Raw genomic sequence first — 20,754 nt, forward strand, 5'->3', positions numbered from 1 at the left:
TTATTATTATTATTATTATTATTATTATTATTATTAAGTAAAATAGAAACATGTTTGATACAATCAACCTAATAAAGAGCACTCAGATACTCCAGCTCGGTTTAGGGCCAATGCTAGTTGAAGGAAAATTAAATACGTGATATTATTACTACGTTATGTCTCTAATATAACACATAATTAATTGTTTTCTACTACTTAATACTTCGTGCATTTCCGTATAAATAAATTATTCCAATTATGCTAAAATTTACCATCAGTATAATTTGTTGCCAGAGTAACATTACATAATCACTACATGACTGAACTGCCGGTGTCCTCAAACATAAGCGGCGGCCCAGCAGGTGCGGACGCACGGGACGATCGCTTACCGCTCGCGGAGCAGCGTACGCGGAGAAGACTCCACTTGGAGTGCTGACGTCGGGATATTATTTTAAGAAACTCTCTTGCTTTTCCGTTAAAAGCCATTTCAAGCCAAATGTATATTGCCCATTTAAATGATCAGAACAATCATTGCTCCAGGAGTACATAAGAATTTAGTATTCCCTCTTCGTCTTAACATAGTAGGCAGACAATCCCAGAAATATGTTCTAAGTTCATCTGTCAAATTGTTATGTACATGACAGGGTGGGACTGGAAATGTGAGTAATATTAGACTCTTGAGGGGACAAATAAATATTATTAATAACCACATGTACTTTAGCTCTCTAACAACACACCTACTGATTGTACATCGTACTGTGCAGAATTTATCATTCAGACTGCTTCCAATGATATAGAGAGCAGTAATACGTCCGATTAAAGTAACAATAAGGTTGAACTAGGTTGAACTCTCCTGTGAATTTGTATTTCACCTCTGATGGCCGTCTAGTGTTTTCGTTCTCATTTTCTTTAAACTGACGTTAAGCACATTTATACGAATATAATGAAAACTATAGTATACTGACTATTGGACCAAAATATCCACTGTTATTCAATCTCCTCTTCAGTTTCCTTGCGTACAATTTCTATTATAAGTTCATAAGTGATGAAGTTATAAATTACTTAAACATAATTAAAGATATAACTGTTTTAACCTTTTCAGCAGAGTGGTTGTCTCTAAGGAGACGATCCTCATTCGTCCTAAAGTTCTGGTATTTGATAATCGTGTTAATATTTCACCTTCTATGCTTGTTTTATTTGTGACGTTTTGATTTTCTAAATTTCGAAATATTATTCGTTCTAAAGGTAGATACTTCACATTTACAGATACCGGTGAACCATTTATTTATCACGTAAATTAGGCACACTACACGTGTTTGTTTCAGAAGCTCCTGTTCAATCGCAAGCTATCCGCAGTATATTTCTAAATCTCGGAACTAATTTCCACCTATACCGGAGGTCAATTAATATTCAAATTGATATCCAATCATATCTCTTCCATCTACAGGCATTAAGTATAGGAAAATTAGGACTTACCCAGAGCTGGCCTTGAGGTTCAAACTGTGTGTATGCGTGTGGATGGCAAACATAGATTTGTATAACTTAAGTGTATACCATAACATCTTATTATGATTCTTGATAAACACATATTGGGAGATTATAATATAGTGTTTTTGGATATGGAGTTAGTTTCAATCACCAATAAGTTGGTGGTTTTTTCTACATCTGTATTCTTGAGTAGTAGTCCTGAGTTATGTCAGCGTGTTATTGAATATTTAATTTATGGTATACTGTATATACTACTACAACCATCTAAACTGTTCATTATTATTGAGGAAGTAATACCAAAATGTAAAATAGCACTCGTGATGAATAATTCTCTGCAATAACATTTGCATCTTTGAACCAAACACTTACTTTGAGATTCCAATGTATTTAGCTTGGATTGTAAATTAATTTGTATGATGCGTAACTTATGAAACTTCAATCAGCCTACTGAAGCATTTAAATAAATTTTAAATGTTATTTGTAAATATTGGGGTATTATTTTGAAATGATAAAGTAATGAATATATTATAACAATTAAAATATGGCCTTTTAAGTTATAGGAGCCAGAGACCTCAAAATATTTACCAAAATATACGTACACAGTCATACAGTTCTCATTATATAATCGATGGATTACTTTCTGTGAATTCTCTGCAATTTTTAGTAAGCTATATTCTCCATCGAATAGGTGTTCATGAATAGATCTCTTTTTATTCGATTTCATTCTACTTTCCCATCAATGTATAACTGAGTAAGAAGTAAATTATCTACATCTATGCTAGAGGTAACCTTGTAAATAACTGTTGATTGTCACTACATTTGCTATGTACTCCCACATTCTAGGATAGCTCGATGTCTGTACTCAGTGGGCAACGATCCTTTCTACATATTAGGATGGCTCGAACTATGTATTCAACGGGCAGGTATCCTTCTTTATTTCCTTGATCAAGGAATACGTTTCTGCACTTATCCATTATAGAAATTCATGAAATTTGTGATATTCAACTTACTAAGGAACTGAACACAAATCACCTGTTTGTTGGTAATCATTTGTTCTGTCGCTTCCGTGAACAACCAGTCATGTTACGAAATTCTTTCAATCCAAAGCAGATGAATGCTCTTCTAGTGACCATTTATGTTCTTCTAGAGTTAGGAGTAGGCCTACATTCTGAATAGTAATATTCACCTCCCGATACATCCATAGAGATCCTGTTGTCTCTCGGAAGATCAAGGAGCATCTCAATCGTCATTGTGAACCACGCCTCAATTTAGTTATAAATTAATAGCGGAGACAGGAACCAACCCGCATTTTTACTGACGGTATTCTACTCTGTCCTCAAAACAGCGGAGAAGTGTATGAAGGAGTGGAAAGAGAGTTAATCTAACTTGTAACACACATTATATTATTCAGAAAGATTGGGTGGTTCAGGTAAAGGAAACCAACATTTCAAACGTTTCTAGCAGTATATGACACAGTTTTTTGAAATTATTTATTTGAGGTTTAGATACCTACATCAAATTCCTTGCACAACACATCTCTTACGGTCAACTTACTACATAATATGTGCCCAACTTAACATTACAGAATTCACTTTGAAAAACGTGTGTGACCACCGTCTTGAGGTTTTAATCTTAAGGGGACGAGGTAACTGAAAGTGAAGGCTCCTTTGCCTACATAGCTTTTGCCCTGCATCTTCACCTTCTCAAAACCATGTTACCCCCTCACACTGAACGTACTAAATGACTGTCATCTTCACATGTTAAGTCCATATAATGCGCTTCTTGGTCGTCTGGAATCCTTAAATTGAATAAGTGTCCTTTTGGTTAACATGCAATGTTTCATGAGGATAGCTGCCCTGTCTGAAATACGTGACCACAATCCGAAAATTCATAACGTTCATATTTTTTGAATGTGATATGTAAAACGTCATCTTTGCCTTAAATATAACGAAACATATCGTCATAACCCTAGACTGTCGAAGTTCATGAACTAATACTAGTAACTTCTCAGACTGACTATGAAGCAAGATATTTCTTTTTTGAAAATCGGAAACCGTGAAAATAACCTTATATTTAAATTGCAAATATTTACACGAGGCTCTGCTAAAGCTCATAAAATCCTGAATTATACGATTGAAGATGCTAATACTATCTGTTGCGAAATGTTTCGTGAAAATCACGTTGTTAGTAAGATGTGCTTAGAAGTCATAATGTCCTGCGTTGACTGGTGAAGAAATAATATGGCTTAAGATTACACTGATCTATGCATAATTTTTTCAATATTGACTTTTGGCAGGGTGATCTATTTAAACTATTTATTTAAATGGGATAACACTCGATTTGCATAAATAATACATAAAACGAATTACGTAGGTAACTGACAAGAAAGTACAATAAAACACACAAATATAATGTAGGTCATCTATGTCTACAACTGCGTTTTAATGTGCTTTGTCTAAATAATTTACGATTCATTTCCAGTGTAATTTTTATTGATAATTATTTCATAATTGTGTAAATCGATGACTGCCCATGAATAAAGCGGAAAGATCAGGTTATTACATGAAATCAGGTTTCATTTCTTGATTTATCGATTGAAATACCCAACTAATGCACAAACACCTACATGTTGAATATTTGTAACGTAGGATATCAAAGAAGTATTCATCCACTTACAAACATAATTCAATTATAACTGTCAATTCAATCATTACCCATTGATTTAGAAACTGCATTGTGATCGTTCAACGAACCTGTCACTCTGACAAATACAGGTTTTTGCAAAAGCGATCTTATATTATTCACATTCACTGGCAACTCCGTTTCAATTTTCAGTAAGTAAAAGCTTCCAAAGTCTTTCTTCTTGAATGAATAAGTCTTATGCCTCGAAACGTCCACTTGCGATGTCTTAATAAAGTACCTACTTAATGATAAGTACCCCAAAAGCTATTTATAAACGAACTTCGTAGTCTAAAACGGTAATATAGGTAACAATCACCTTCAACGTATACAAGCGGCGCACTTAACGTATGGGTATTCTCAAGTCACGTCTCATAAACATCGTTTGGGTAAAGGATTTCCATTGTGACAAAAGGTCGAGTAAATGCCGTATCATTCTTATAATGATGAGGGTAATATCATATTTGATACTCAGTCATGAAATATCTGAGAGGACTAATTACATTTTGAAGGATGAATTAAAATTGGTACAGTTTTTTAGAAACAGACATAAGTCTGATGATGGGTATTGTGGGTCACCTACCATAGACTGGCTAAATCACTAATATAGCAGAGTTCTGGTTTTCTGATTCCATGTAGATTGGTTTGATTCTGGATGAGACCTGTGACACTTTAAGTTCTTAGAATACGCCAGCTTCATGTCGGTCAGTATACCGCTGAGGGTCAAAAATACCAGCAAATTCGCGTCTACGAAAATCGTGAAATTAGGTCTTGAAACGTAAACCAATAATATAAAAAATATTTAAAATTCATGTTCTCTAAAGTACGGATTGCGATATGTCGTTAAACTACTTCTCTTTTATGATTATTACTATATAGAAGCATTCATATGACGGAGATAACAGACCTGGAACAGATAATATAAATCGATTCGCACTGAAGTTTTGAAATATTTACCAAAGTAGCTGACAACTTAGGATTGGGTATGAGTGTCTTTTATAAGATGCAAAAAGAATACATATTCCTATATAGCTGTAATATTTTGCAAACATTTGTGTATTTCTATATTAAGAAGAATCAACACTCTGCTGTTAATGGAGCCGAGTTTCAATTAAGTAATTCGTTTGACTCCTTTCAATCCATTTAGGCTGAAAAGGAAGACAAATATATAACATCGAGAGCGTTAAAAATTTGACTATTTTCATTCATTGGATCGAGTATCGTTACCATATTACTGGATTTTCTTGCTTTATAAAATAGTTAATTTCTAGGGACGCTATGATATAGGAGAGTGCCATATTGCAACTTACGAGATGCTCAGAAATATCAGTGGTTTATACCAGGATCGAATCAACGTTCTTTAATTTGACATCCAGCATAAAATGAACTGAATTTTATTTGAACACGCTGATTTCAGTATTACCGTGGAAAACTTATCATGAATAACACCGATCTGGTCATAAAGAAATTCAGTTGAATTCATTCGTCCTAAGCGTTGTAGCAAACTGAACGTTCACAAGCGATTTAAAAAAAGCTTTATTTCAAAGCATGATATTATAATAAAGCTAAAGACACCTGTTCGAGCTTGATACCTGCCATGTCAATTATACTGAAACATCACTGACTACATATCTGTAATTTTATGTTGATACTGGATATTCTTCATGTATCCGTGAACTGCGAATAAGAATGATCCCAAAGTACAAAAACAGGGAAACAAAACTGAATATTGTGAGTGTGTGACATCGTCTTCCTATGAAGCCACCGCCATGGTATATGGCGTTGGAATATTAGCTACCACCTAGTTAGTTCGGTTTCCATGTTGTAGTCTGTCATTGAGCTGCTATACAAGTTTTTAAACGAAGAGCATCACGTTTTGTTATCATCTAAACTCACTCTTGAGTATCCAGAAGTGGTTTCTTGTGAGTAATTATATAAACTCCATATAGACCCACAACTGCAACCACTTATTTGTCAACCATAGTTCTCTGTATTTGCAAGTGCATACAGCAATGCAGAGATCATACCCATACAAGTTTTCAGACAATATGATAGGAATTGGCTTAGTGCGGTTATGGGTGAAGACTTACTAAACCTTTCAAATGAAGAAACAGTAAATTGCTATCATAATTCGTCCTAGAATGTTACAGAAAACTTCTTGCTTCCAGTTGTAACCTATACATTTAAGACTGCCTAGAGAATTGTACTTTTTAAATTTAAAGTTTAAATATAGATTTATAGACCCATGAATATGTTAAATTGCCCTGTACCTAATACAGAATCAGAGTTTCTCGCTTCATACCTTTAAGTTATTCATTTTTATCATGAATGCATGGGTTATAAATGAATTAAATGAATTCTCTGAATTTTCACGAAAAATGTGCGCTTTTGGCTACCGTTCTGATAAAATAGAGTTTGAATTGCCAGATATATTTTCATTTCGTTCCAGAAAACAACCGAAGTTGAAATATGTGCTATCCCATCACTTTCAAAAGAGAACAATATCTACAATATCTCAAAAATATTTGATTTTTACGATCTGAGACGAACTTGGATACAATAATATGTAGGCTCTAATATCCGATGTACTGTATGGTCTGTATGTATATACGTATTTTTAAGCCAATACATGAGATGGGTCGATGAGTTCAGAACATTAGTGGGGATAGAATGGTTACAGTAGGTCAAGGATCGTGAACTGTAGGATAAGTTGTAAGAGACCTTCATTCACAAGTGGACTGATAGTGGCCGATGATGGTGACATATTTAAGAGTGAAATTTAAAGCCACAATCATACTGAAGTGTAATCCCATTCAGCGTTTCAGGTAAGTTACGGACAATTTGAGAGAAGATTTTAATCTAGGAACAAAAATGAACTATCTGTCACTAGATAAATAATTGATGTAGGATGTCTTCACTTTAAAAAGTAAAAAAATATTCTGAAATTAAAATGGACTTCACAACTATATTTCCAGCAATTTTTTATTTATAATAATTCCTATATTTTCAGTATCTTTGTTTTCTTGAAGATCTGATATGCCTTTAATTACTCTTTTTCTGTTTAGTTTAGTCTATATTGAATATTGTAATCGCATTAATTGATCTACGTAAATGTGCAAGCTAACTGCAGTAAATGATAATGAAAAAACGATGTTTAAATAGATTTGTCTTGTGAAAGTTAAATTCTCTCTGTATATATTTGGTTACTTACGTGTGTTAATCACTGAACATCAATCAGTGTGCTGATTATGCAAGTAACTATTTTATCAGGAGTAAGTAAGGATGGAACGTTCTACTCATTGATGAAACATTTCACTTTAAGTATGATAGAACTCCACATCCTGTTCTAAATGAAAAGAAAATATTCAGATAGTTACGTGACTTTTGATATCATGATTACAGTTACAGAATATCCAAAAAACGCGTAAACCGAACACCGTGAACGTGGTGTTTCATTTCAAATATGCATTGGCTGAGATTCCACTCACACTACCTTACTGAGAAGCCAATGACAATGCAACTCGGCTATCATGCCCCTAATGTAAAACGCATGTTACCACTAAAAGAATTTCCGGTTTGAAAATGGTCTCATTTGTAATGCACAGTCGGCATTACAACCTAAGAGCTTTTCTGAAATGAAAAACTGCTAAATTTCTTCATCGTGAGAGTTTCACGCAGTCAGCTCAGCAATTCCGACCGCAGTCGGATTACGATATGATGATCAGATTTTGCCACCTTATGCTGTCGACTGGTAAATCTTCTGTGTATACTTACTTAGTTTTCAGAAACCTAGAGGCGTAATACTGAAGATACTGAAGATATGATACTGATTTTAGGGTGAACTTTCCTTCTAACTAGAAGAATATATTTTCCTTCTCTGAGAATCAAAGCACAAACCACACATGGTCTACCTTGGTCCATTCTAAGAACTATTAAATAAGAACACCACAGGTTGTCGCGATGGGACGCTAATGATACCGTTCCACTCCTATCAATTGGTCACCAACGAGCATGCCTCGTAAACGTTCCTCAAAATCGGTATGTACGGATACGAGGCATGATGTTCTTCATTTTACCCTTAATAACGATATGGAACTGAGTTCAAGACACTCAAATAAACAGTCAAAAGTACCCAGAGAATGCGTTATCGTCTATATTATATGTATTCTTAAAGTACTTAAGTACCACATGAAAATAAAGTGGAGCTCAAACTTATTAAAATAACTTTGTCAGATTACCGCCGGTTCCAAATGAATTCCTTCTTGATGTTTTGTCTTACTATACCTTCTAGGAGGAAGCAAGTGCAATGGTTAGAGTCAAAATAGAATCTTGACTTTCTACTTCATTTTTCTTCGTATTTGTGTAAGGTTCCTCCCATTTTTAAATTTTATTCTTTCTGAATGTCACTTTTACCTTGAGAATAGCATATATTGCTGTGTAAGGAAAATGATAGAACAAAACAATTTGTTTAAAGTTTGATAATAAATTGATAAGAAATATATCGGTATATTAATCTATATCTTGCACTTAATGAATTATCAGATGGCGTGAATAATGGGTGGAGATAGAGGGGAATATCTCCCCCGATCCCCACACACAAGTTCTTAATCATGTATAATATAATGGCTATTCTCCCTCCCATACGCGCTGAAATGGCTATAATATAATACGAGCTAATGGCAAAAGGGCGTATCCCTTAGTAGGCGATAAGTTATGAGGCTGGTATGTCTTACCTGGATCATCGTCACCGTCCCAGCTGGCAGAACAGGTGAGAGCCCACACAAGCAGAAGAGCAGACACCAGGACAGCTTGACAGGCCGACATCTCTCTAGCAGACGCAACACATTAACACTAAGCACTGCAATCCACTCGATACCAAAAATCAGCTACTCTATTAATATAACATTGAACCATTTTCTTTTGGACAGTAATAATCGAAATTTATGTCTGCTGATGTTTGAAGTATACTTTACGAATGTTGATTTTAAATGAGCGGGGTACAATTTGTGTATCACTTATCAGGACACATTACAATTAGACAATGACTTTTTTCATTCTGCGACAACTTCAGTAGGAAAGGAGTGTACAAATATCTACTTGATTTAACACTTAGCACTTTTTTTCAAAATTTTCTTGATATTTCTGGAAACACAACATCAATATATTTGCTTGAACGATACACTAATATAAACAATGCGATTTAAATTGCTATATACGTCTAACAACAATACAAATTTTCTTTAAATTTAATATACGCAGTCAATAATCTCTGTTCTGAAATCTTGTCCTACGCTGTATATTCTTAGTTATAAATGTAAAAAAATTATTACATTCCATTCATTTTTTAACCATTGTTCACAATTAACGAATTGAACGACGAAGTACACGAAGGCATTCACTTCACATATATTAACCAGTAATTCTCTTGCAAGTGTTTTCACAGTACAGGAATAATATGCAGGTGTTAATATGACTTGCTTGAGAAGAAAAAAATTTGGTTGATTAGTTCTCAAAGGTATTTAAGTTTAAAATATTTAATTGCTCTCATAAATAAGATGTATCGGGACGCCAGTAACTGAAACACGTGTAAATAACTATCATCATTTTGAATGATGCCAGTCACGTAAACAGAAACTATCAGCGAGCAGTTCGCGTTTGACAGCCTTTCTAACGACCGAACATCCCTCCAACGCCATCCCCACGTCGCTACTAACAGGCCGAGTCGCTTCGTGCGCCGACTGCTGCCTTCGGCTGCTTTCGTCCGTCAGGCCGAACATTGCCGAGGGGGCGTCCCATGCTTGAGACGCTGCGAACGACGCAAGAGGCGAGACAGGACGAGCAGGAACCATCACATAACATATCACAGCTATCGTATCTCCCTCCCCGTCCTGCTTCCCCCCTCGAACTCCCACCATACCCTCCACAGCCGACCCCACCTCACCATCACACTGTTTCGGGGAGGGAAATGGGGGTTATACACGCAATCCACAAGCACAAATTTTTCAGATTACCATACGAAAGTGCTGAGATAGCGAACTCCTCCCTCCAAAACTGTTCGTGACGGCCCGGTAGCCTCCGCCAATTAGTGGTTTTGGTACATCCAATTCAAATGTTTATTTGGGGGTGGATTTAAATGCCACTACGCGGACGTATGCAAAACGTACATGAAAATCAAAGGACGCTGACCGCAGAAAATCCATTACAAAAAGTTGCGTAGAGATAGTGCCTGGTGAAGTCATGCAATTGAGAGCGAACTAAACATTGAATGCTAATCGAACCATACCCCGCCTGCGAATTGTGCCCGTTGATCGGAATGCTTCATGAAATATAAAGCAGTATGTTTTATGAAGAGCACGCAGTGAATATGTGATGGGATAGGATTAATAATTGGCACGATAGGAGTAGCGATATCGGTAATTTTTAGATTCAGTGGCATATGGAACTAAAATATAACAGTGCAATTATTATACACAAGAGATGGTTACAGCAGTTCCACTTGCCAATTATGTTATTTCGTTTTCTGTTGGTAGAGATAAGAGATATCTATGATACGTGTCTAAACCAACCCCGTGCGTGCTAACAACTGTTCCATAATAGAACTGAAAACTTCAAAGCTAAGTTGTTTGATTCAGGGAGAACACATCTTAATGAGGAGAAAGACTCTAAGGGGCTCTCCCGAGTACTTTTATTATCCTCGTTCCTTGCATAAAGAAGCCATATTTCAAGAATGATAAATCCAATCCAAGCTGAAATTAGGTGATCACTTCTTTGGTGGTGGAATCAGATTCAGTATTTCAGGAAGTGAGCCAATGGTATCTGGGCCCCCAGTGTGGGGGACAACGTGTCCGCCTGTCAGCCGGTGGCACGGGTTCGATTCCCGGCCGGGTCAGGGGTGTTTAATTGTAAATGATTAATATCCCTGGCCTGGAGACTGGGAGGTTTTGTCGTCCTTAACGTTCCTTTCCTCATGTTCAACACTTTACACTTCCGCCATTTACATAATACACACCCAAGGTGCAAGTAGGGGCAAACGATCTACATAGGTCGACGCCCCGAACAAATATCATTTAAAAAAGAGCCAGTGGTACTAACGAATCTGATATACTCCTAAAATACAAAGTATTAAGTACCGTACAAATATGTTTAAAACATATGTAATAAAAACAGTATATTACTTATACTGTACTTCATGTAATGAGTCTGGAAGTACGTAAGTACCACACCACACTTACTGTGCCACCGAACTGAACCACGTCTCTTTAATTTTCTGTGGTACACATCACACCTTCTTGTGAAATTAATTTCCTCTTTGTTGTTGGAATGTGCACAGCAAAATATGATAATTTTAGCCTAAGGTTGTGCAGGAATTGTAGAGCTATTTGTGATAACACACAAGTGACATTATTAACAGAACGACTCTAAGAATTGTAGAAATCAACTTAGCAGATTCTTATCCGTTTGGTACAGATTCCATTCCAAGTGATACTTTTTGAGTCTGTAAGGAGGGTTGCACTTATGTCAGGAAACACAAATGGGAAGGAAATTATGCTGTAAGTCCACTGTTGGCTATCATAGATGTGAATGACCATAGTTCCAATAGTAGCAGCTGAATGCTCTTATGGTAGATAGCAGATTTCGAAGGCTCAGTTAATAGTGCAACCGGCTTAAGCATTATATTTTTAGGTCTTTGTGTCACTGGAAGCTTACCACTATAAAACTTCATTTTAAAAAGGCTGCCAGTCTGCAGCTAATAAATGAGAACTTCCGGGAAGGTAACTTGTTGATGAAGTGAGAAATTAACACCTCATTTCAGCGATACAATAGAAAATAGGCCTACGGGATGGAAAATTCACTATATCCATGCGCCGGAGACTCATGTTGAACGAGCACTGGGCATGCATAAGTGCGCGAGTGAAGAATGAGTCATTAAACAGAATGTAGCACTGTAATAATAATTTTTGTTATTCGTCTTCATCCTCCTGGAATGTTGCCCGGGATCATCATCATCGTCATCAATAATAATAATAATAATAATAATAATAATAATAATAATAATAATAATAATAATAATAATAATAATAATAATAATAATAATTTTGAATACACCAAAGTTGAGTTCAGGTACGTAGTGTTGTGACGTCATGCTTTTCGACAATGAGCCATCAAGCAGCATGTAGCGGTGTAGAGCCTGCGTGACGGTTGCAGTCTCAACATGGAGCGCTACACATAAGGGAACTGAGAGACTTGCACTGTGTTTGCGGTGCAGCTCAAGGCAAGTGGCCGAAGAGCCCAGAGAATGGACGTCGAAATTCTCCCTTGGATGAAGGTGTCCGCATTATCGTATATTTACTTCAATGCACGATCGACTGGGAAATACCGGCACATTGATGGTAAGTAGGGCCGATTCAGCAGACTACAGACGGTACATAGACCTAACCTTAAGAAAGACGTGTTGTTACGCTTTGAGAACAGTCCAAACGCAGCTGCAGGAGCAACTGTCACTGAGTTCGGTGTTCAGCATAGCCTGGTATGGAATGTGTTACGTGAACAGTTGCTTCGTCTTTTTCGTCCTTCCAGAGTACAGTCCATGGAACCAGATGACTAACCACCTCGTCTTGAGTTTGTACGTCGCTCTATGCAACAGGGTAAGGAAGACACTCGGTTTCCTAAAGGTGCTATTTACAAATATCCCTCAATTTACTCGCTAAGGCATGTATTGTACACAGTTATAACTCGCATGTACGGGCGGAAGAAAACCCACGTACTACAGTTATGCGAGGTCATGAGAGACATTTTGCAGTAAACATGAGGGCCCGTATCGTGAGCGTCTACTTGATTGGGCCATACATGTTGCCTCCTCAACTCATATGGCCAATGTACAGACTGTTCTTGCAAAAGCACCGACCGACGTTATTGGAGGAGGTCCCTGTACGGATCAGAGCGGGAAGGGGTTCCAGCATCATGGGGTCCCGGCGTAGAAACAGTCCATGCAATATTAACCCTTACTTTCTGCAATAGGTGGTTCGGTGGAGCCAGACCTCTATATTGGCCTGCGAGATCCCTAGACTTCACCCCATTAGAATTCTTTCTCTGAGGCTACATGAAAACAGAAGAGTATTCTACCCCTGTGGACTCGGAGGAGGAATTAGTTGCAAGGATTTTTGCAACGGCTGCGCACTTGCGGAACACACCACACATTTTCCATCAAATAAGGGACGCACTGCTACTTCGGTACCGGCTCTGCCCTGAGATTTATGGTGTTCATATTGAGCATTTCGATGGCTTACGTCTAAAACCTCGTATCTATCAATGCACTTCCTATCCGTTTCCTTCCTTAAAACTGGTCAGACCTCCCAGCGACATATGGATGTACAGTCCATCAGAACAATTTTCGTTGTGTTCATTTTCCTATGGTTATGTGTAAAGGAAAACGAACCTGAAATACGTTAAACTGTAGGAGTGCTTACATTCGCCATGAAAACAACATCCCGACAATACTGTATGGTAAGGTCCATTTTCCTTTACACGCTTGCACAGGATAAATGAACACCACGACAAAGGTTCATATAAATATGTGGCTGTGAGGAGTGACCAGTGTTAAGGAATATAATGGGTAGGAAGAACAGTGTAACATACGAGGTTTAGAAGTAAGCCGACGATTTATTGTAACAATGATCAGAACAACAACTTACTGAAAATCATGTACAATTGTTTTATTCTCAGTCTCACCCAATGACCTCCTGCATACGCCGTATTTACACAATATGGGTTTCCGACGAATGGTTGTTTAACGTCTCTTTCATCACATCTATTAGTATACCCAATTAACCTTTGAACAGCCTGTATGTTTGCCCGAAGGTTAACCCTAAAAATTAATTTGAAAATAAATTATTATGTTTATTCTCATTGGTACTACTAAAATCTAAATAAAGAATTCTCTTAGTGAACAACCTTTTCTGAGTTGTAGCATCATTGTCCGTTGATACGCCACAGTATCTTCCTTCCCAGTATTAACCCTCAGTAAAGTCTAATAAGTCAGCTTCTGTGGTGTAGTGGGTATCGTGTTAAGATACCACCACCGGGGGCCCAAGTTCGATTCCCGGCTCTGCCACGGAGTTTGAAAAGTGGTACGAGGGCTGGAAGAAGATTTGCCTCAGCCTCGGGAGGACAACTCAGTAGAGGGGTGTTCGCCTCCCACCTGAACAATCCTCGAAGTGGTTTTCTGTGGTCTCCCACTTTTCCTCCAGGCAAATGCCGCGACGGTACCTAACTTTAGGCCATGGCCACTTCCTTCCCTCTTCCTCGTGTTCCACCTCCACACAAGGCCGCTGTTCAGCATAGCAGGTGGGGCTGCCTGGGTGAGGTACTGGTCCTCCACCTCAGTTGTATCCCCGACGCTCCAGAACACTGCTCTTGAGGCGGTGGAGGTGGGATTATTCGCTGAGTACGAGGGAAAAACCAACTCTGGAGTGTAAACGGATGAAGAAAGAAAGAAAGAAAGAAAAAATAACAATAGAAAACAATTCCTGAAATAGGCATAGGTCTTAAATAATGCATCACTTCATTATGCTCCTTTAAATACTACAGATTCAAACAGACGTAAGAACGTCGGAATAATTTCTCTGCAGGAGTTCTTTAGCGCTGTGGATGTTCTCAACTTTAAACACTTACTTATGCCACTGACCTCAGCCTAGATGGAATGCACTACCTCAGTGCTAAAGTACACCAACTAGCCGCCAGCCTCACTGAGTTCAGCACGTAGCTTCTCAGCTAAAAATAGCGCTATTTAAGAGATAGTTACCCTAACAACTGAGAATCGGGTAGTACAACAACAGCCACAACAAAACAACAACAATAATAACGACAAGTCAATCTCAGTGGTACGGTTGGTTAGGAATTCTTCATCAGTAAACAGGATGGTGGTACGTTAAGTGAGGCTGAATCAAATAGCAGCAATTCGGTGAGCTCGCACTTGCGATCAAGATTATTCTGTTAGAAAGAAATCGGCTCTTGTACGAAACAGTCTGTTTTCGGACCAAATTCGATTTGCGGGAGTGAAAGCTGGGTGAACACAGGATGTTTTATTCATAAGTTAGAAGTAACATACATGAAAGTAGCGAGGATGATGGCTGGTATAAACACGTGGGAACAATGGCAAGAGGGTACATTGAATGAGGAGTTAAAGGCTGACTTTTTACAAGCTGCTTTCGGCTCCATGGCTAAATGGTTAGCGTGCTAGCCTTTCGTCATAGGGGTCCCGGGTTCGATTCCCGACAGGGTCGGTAATTTTAACCAACATTGGTTAATTTTGTTGACACGGTGGCTGAGTGTATGTGTTGTCTTCATAAACAGTTCACCCTCATCACGACGCGTAGGTCGATAACGGACGTCACAATCAAAAGACCTGCACCTGGCGAGCCGAACAAATCCTCGGACTCTCCCGGCACTGAAAGCCATACGCCATTTTCATTTTAGGTCGTACTAACACAGATAGGGCGTGTGACGGCGATGTGTTAGGAAAGGGCTAGGAGTGGGAAGAAAGCGGCCGTGGCATTAATTAAGGTACAGCTCTAGCATTTGCCTGCTGTGAAAATGGGAAATTACAGAAAACCGACAGTGGTGTTCAAACCCACTATCTCCCTTGTGCAAGCTCACAGCTACGCGCCCCTAACTACAAGACCAACTCGGTCGTTAATGGCTGAATTAGGAATGAGCTCGGCTGATGATGTTGTAAGCATTAACCAGTTGCTATGGTGGGGTAATGTGAGGCAATTCGAGGTTCATCAACTCGGTCATAGAAGGTAAGAGAAGTGGAGGGAGATCAAACCGACGATGGTTACACTCAGTTTCTAATTAAAACGTATAGAGTTAAAAGAGGACACCGAGCTAGTTACAAATAGGGGATTGTGCCGGAGATTAGTAAATTCACGGAGGCTTGCAGACTGTGCGCTGAAAGACACAACATTCTATAATGAAGATGTAAGTGTATACAGTAAGTACTGTTTCGTAGGAAATCACTCGTCAGAATACATGCTGCCTTAATTTGAATTTTTTCCAATTCTTGAATTAAGTAATCGTAGTGTGTGTCCCATACATTGGAACTCTAATTGTGTTTTTACTAGTGACTTATATGCCCCCTCCCCTCCTCCGATTTATATCCTTACTACACCACTAAATGCCCTCTTAACCAATTGAAGAGACCCGTAACCTTTATTTACAATCCCGCTTATGTGATTATCCCAACGAAGATCGTTCCTTATATTACCACCTAGGTACTGATTGGCCTATAATTGTCGGCTTAATATTTTTCAATGGGCCGATGGCCTAGATGTTAGGCCCCATTTAAACAACAAGCATCATCATCATCAATATTTTTCACTCTTCTCTTTGTACACACTCTACATTAATTTTATAGCTCCTTCATTCAAATAGTAACCAGACATATATTTCAAATATGATACTATTTTTGAACCCACTGCCTTTAGTATATCCCCAGAAACTGTATAAACTACTGCTGCATTTCTAGTCTTCAACTTTGGTATTACGCCATTATTATTATATCATACATTTCATCATAGTGTAATTTTTGCCTCAATATAGCGAATACACGAGCCTCCGTGTTTCAGGTGGCAGTGCGCTAGCCTCTCACTGCTGGGTTCCGTGGTTCAAATCCTGGTCACTCCATGTGAGAATTTTGCGGAACAAAGCGGAGGCGGAACAGGTTTTTCTCCGCATACTCCGGTGTTACCTGTCATCTTTCATTCCAGCGACACTCTCCAACATCATTTAATTTCATTTCTCAGTCATTAACCATTGCCCCAGAGGCTTGCGACTGGCTTCGGCAGCCAGCACAATTCCTATTTTCGCCGCTAGACGGTTGCTTCTTATTTCCAGTCCTGACGCGGTCGAATGACTGGAAACAGGCTAAGGATTTTTACTTTATCATAGCGAATGCTCAACTGTCAGAAGAAGGTGAAACAATTATGTACGTCAACTATTAGCTCATTTTTTATACGTAGCTCTAATCGAACAGGGCAATCCACGGCTGGCAAAGGAAGCGTTTGTGTATGTTATAATGTAAGTGGAAGTTTCAGTGAATGTATACCATCAAAGGTGATGGTGCACCTCCACTGACCCCTTTAGTGAAAGTTGATTATTGATACCAGTTTTGCCCAAAAATACATATTCACTAGGGATACTGCACTATCGCTGGTGATGGCATACCTTCACTGACAAGCGGTAAGGAATGTGAACCATGGTGCTGCAATAGCAAAACATATTTCGAAAGTTACATTTTATGAGCTGCAATTTGAAAACATAGTCATATTATATAAAAAGCATGAAAAGTAAAAGATATGATCAGAAAAGGAATAATTTACTGCACTGAAAGGTGCGTTAAAGTTTATGAAAAAAACCGTACATAATTGAACATTTATTTACTTCAGAAAGGATGTGCACCACATATTTTTCATTTTGCAAAAGCATCCCCTGCAATTTTTTCTGGCAGTTGCATTTGAAGAATCCCTGGCCGCTTCCCGGCGACTGAGACGTCGCAACTGTCTTCAAGGCAACATTTTTCTCTGCTCGAACTTCGTCCTCTGAGATTATTCTAAGAGGACAAGTACTGAAGTGGAACCTGAAAGAAAATGTTGTCGCAGTCGCACACTGTATCGCCCCTTCCCGAAATATTTAACAACTAACAATTGCTTAAAGCTGGCTCAGCGCACCATCTCATGTCCCGATTCGGCAGAAGCCATTAGTCGTTGTTTCGAGGACGACACCCAAGATCGACCTTGCATCACCTCTTCCTCCATCGACGTCGGGATCTGGTACTCTCACTGTGCATCCATTTTCCACTGGTGGCAAAAGACGAAATGAGCACAGCCGCGTACTTTTTGCTTGTACTTCTAAGCAGATGTGTTTTTAATATCACGATTGAACTCGTCTAAGTCAGTCTGTCGGTATTCATTATTGTCTGGAAAACATTCTTCCTCTCTGTTCTCAACCACTGCTGCTGTTGGTATGTTATCCGCTTGCACTGGAGATTTGCTATGATCATTATCCTGCAACGTTTCTGTCCCTTTCTCGCTGCTAACACTCACCTGATTAATTATATTTGCAAGCTCGTCCTCAGAGTGAACGTTCGTCAATGCCTCAGGAGGTAAACTTAATGAAGACAAAACCATATTTAGGAGGGAATCCAAACATTGCTCCATACGGGGATCTTTTAATTCCAAAATGTACCCAGCTGTTCTTCATTAACCTTAGTGCAAGGCTCCACTCCGCCGTACAGTGTTCCTGCATCGATGTGGTTAGCATATTCTCTATATCCTAATTTGCTTTCTCTACGTTGCCATGGCTCTGACCATGCACAGTCTTAAAATTGAGCCATATTTCAGTTAATCTGCTCATTATTTTTCTAACGACTCTCGAGCATTGTCTGACCTCAACACTGAGGGAGCGCCTAACAACAGAAACATGTCAATAAGGTTATCACATACCTCCTCAGCTGTTTTGTACTTCAGTGACCTGAGAGCAACGAATTTAGTGATATGGTCCTGTTAAACCATCATGAATTTATAGTCTCCATCTGGTTGTGATTAGAAGTCAATGTGATCAAGTTGACATTTGGATTTTAACTCCTTGAGCAGCATAGGCTCCACTAATCTTCCTTTCTTCTGATCTTATTGTTTTTGTAAACAAGACTCACTTAAACTAAGATAAATATGGACATCTGTGTATGTTAAAAAGTACTTTCACCTTAAGCATTTTATCATTCGGGCGCGTCACCGTAGGAGTCGTTACATGAGCATCTTCATCGTAAACATAGTACTTTATCTTGCCTTCTTCAATAACAGGTCGTGTTAATTTCGTTATTCCATTCACCACGAGCACTTCATGTCTCTGCAGAAAACTTGTAGTCGTTGCCGTCCTTCTTTTTTCCATATTTTAGTGGTTTAACCTTGCTGATAAGTGACTCGTACTTTTTCCTGTCCATGAAGGCACAATTATAATTCGGGTTTCTAGTTTCATTCTAAGATGTTCGTCCACGGGCCGTATGTTGTGCAGGTCTGGTTTTGGAGGTTTTACCCCATGTCACAGATTTTACATGAACATTTTCGCACTGGCACTACCGGACAGTCAGGACTGTCAACATTGTAGATTCTTGGCACTTGTTCGATTGTAGAACTATGGTTTTTATTATTATTATTATTATTATTATTATTATTATTATTATTATTATTATTATTATTATTATTATTATTATTAATTTCACAATAACCCAGCGAGTTGGCCGTGCGGTTAGAGTCCCGCAGCGTCCAACTTGCATTCGGGAGATAGTGGGTTCGGTCCCCATTGTCGGCAGCCCTGAACATGTTTCTCAGTGGTTTCCCATTTTCACATCAGGCAAATTCTGATGTTGTACTTCAATAATAGCCACAGTGGTTTCCTCCCATCTACAAGCTCTTTTCTATTCCATCGTTGCCATCGGGGCCAGTGCGAAGTAGATCAAGTTGTAAAAAAAACTACTTAGACTTCAAAGCCTCCCTCCTCAATAAGTCTATGAAAATTATATTATAGAGACAGGCATGTATTGACAACTTCGATAATACAACTGTTACACGCTGACAGCCACGTGACGCAAGCCGCTCGATCATACAATGTTTGCATTCTTGTATGCCTACATGCTGTGTCAGGCGACCACATGCTTTGTTTGAGGCAAAGAAATGAAAGTAATGATTCGTTTCTCTGTCTTTAAAAGGTTATCTTTTTGTGAGGTACGGAAAATGGAAAATTGATTTAGAGTTCCTTGAGAGTTACGTTTATCTGGCACTGAATATTATATAGCTCAGCTAGGAGACTGGTTAAAGTAACAGCAAAATACAATGATATGTTGATTTTACTTCTCACTAAGCCCTTTTACACTATTCACAGGCACTGAGGTGCAGGACGTTTAACCCTGAGAAGAACTTTGTAATATTGCACGTGCTGGTAAATCTAACGACATGATTTTGGGGGTATTTGAGCACCTTCAAATAATACAGGCCTGAGGCGTGTAGTCATACTCATCAGCTTGGACAAAGAGAGCCAGCACTTTTAAATTCTCAGCCATACACCCCGGCTACTCCATTTCGGTTCATCGGCATAAACCAAATTTATTACATCACTACAACCTTAACTGAAAATTAACTTCGTAATAAAAATAATTCAGAACATGGTTAACACAAATTATTAAGAAAAAGTGTGGGAAGTGAAAATCCAGCGTGACCGCTCTCAAATTCAACTACCTCCAAGATTAATTAGATGCAGGGTACCATCAATTTGAATAGGAAAGAATTGTAATAAACTCATTTTGAGAAAGAAGCAGGAACAGATGAAATTAGACCTGAAATAGTGGAATATGTTGGGAAGGATGTATACCAGGCAAATTGTTCACTGGCATTTTGGAAGGGAGGGTGCGGTCAGTGGTTGAAAATAAGTTGGGTAAAAACCAGTGCTATTCAGTCCGCAGAGGGGCTGTCAGGCTCAGATTTTCAGCATGCGCCAGGTAATTGAAATATGCCACGAGGGAAATAGAAATTTATACTTATGTTTCGGAAATCTAGA

This window comes from Anabrus simplex, chromosome 2, assembly GCF_040414725.1.
Source record: "Anabrus simplex isolate iqAnaSimp1 chromosome 2, ASM4041472v1, whole genome shotgun sequence".
Lineage (NCBI taxonomy): Eukaryota > Metazoa > Arthropoda > Insecta > Orthoptera > Tettigoniidae > Anabrus > Anabrus simplex.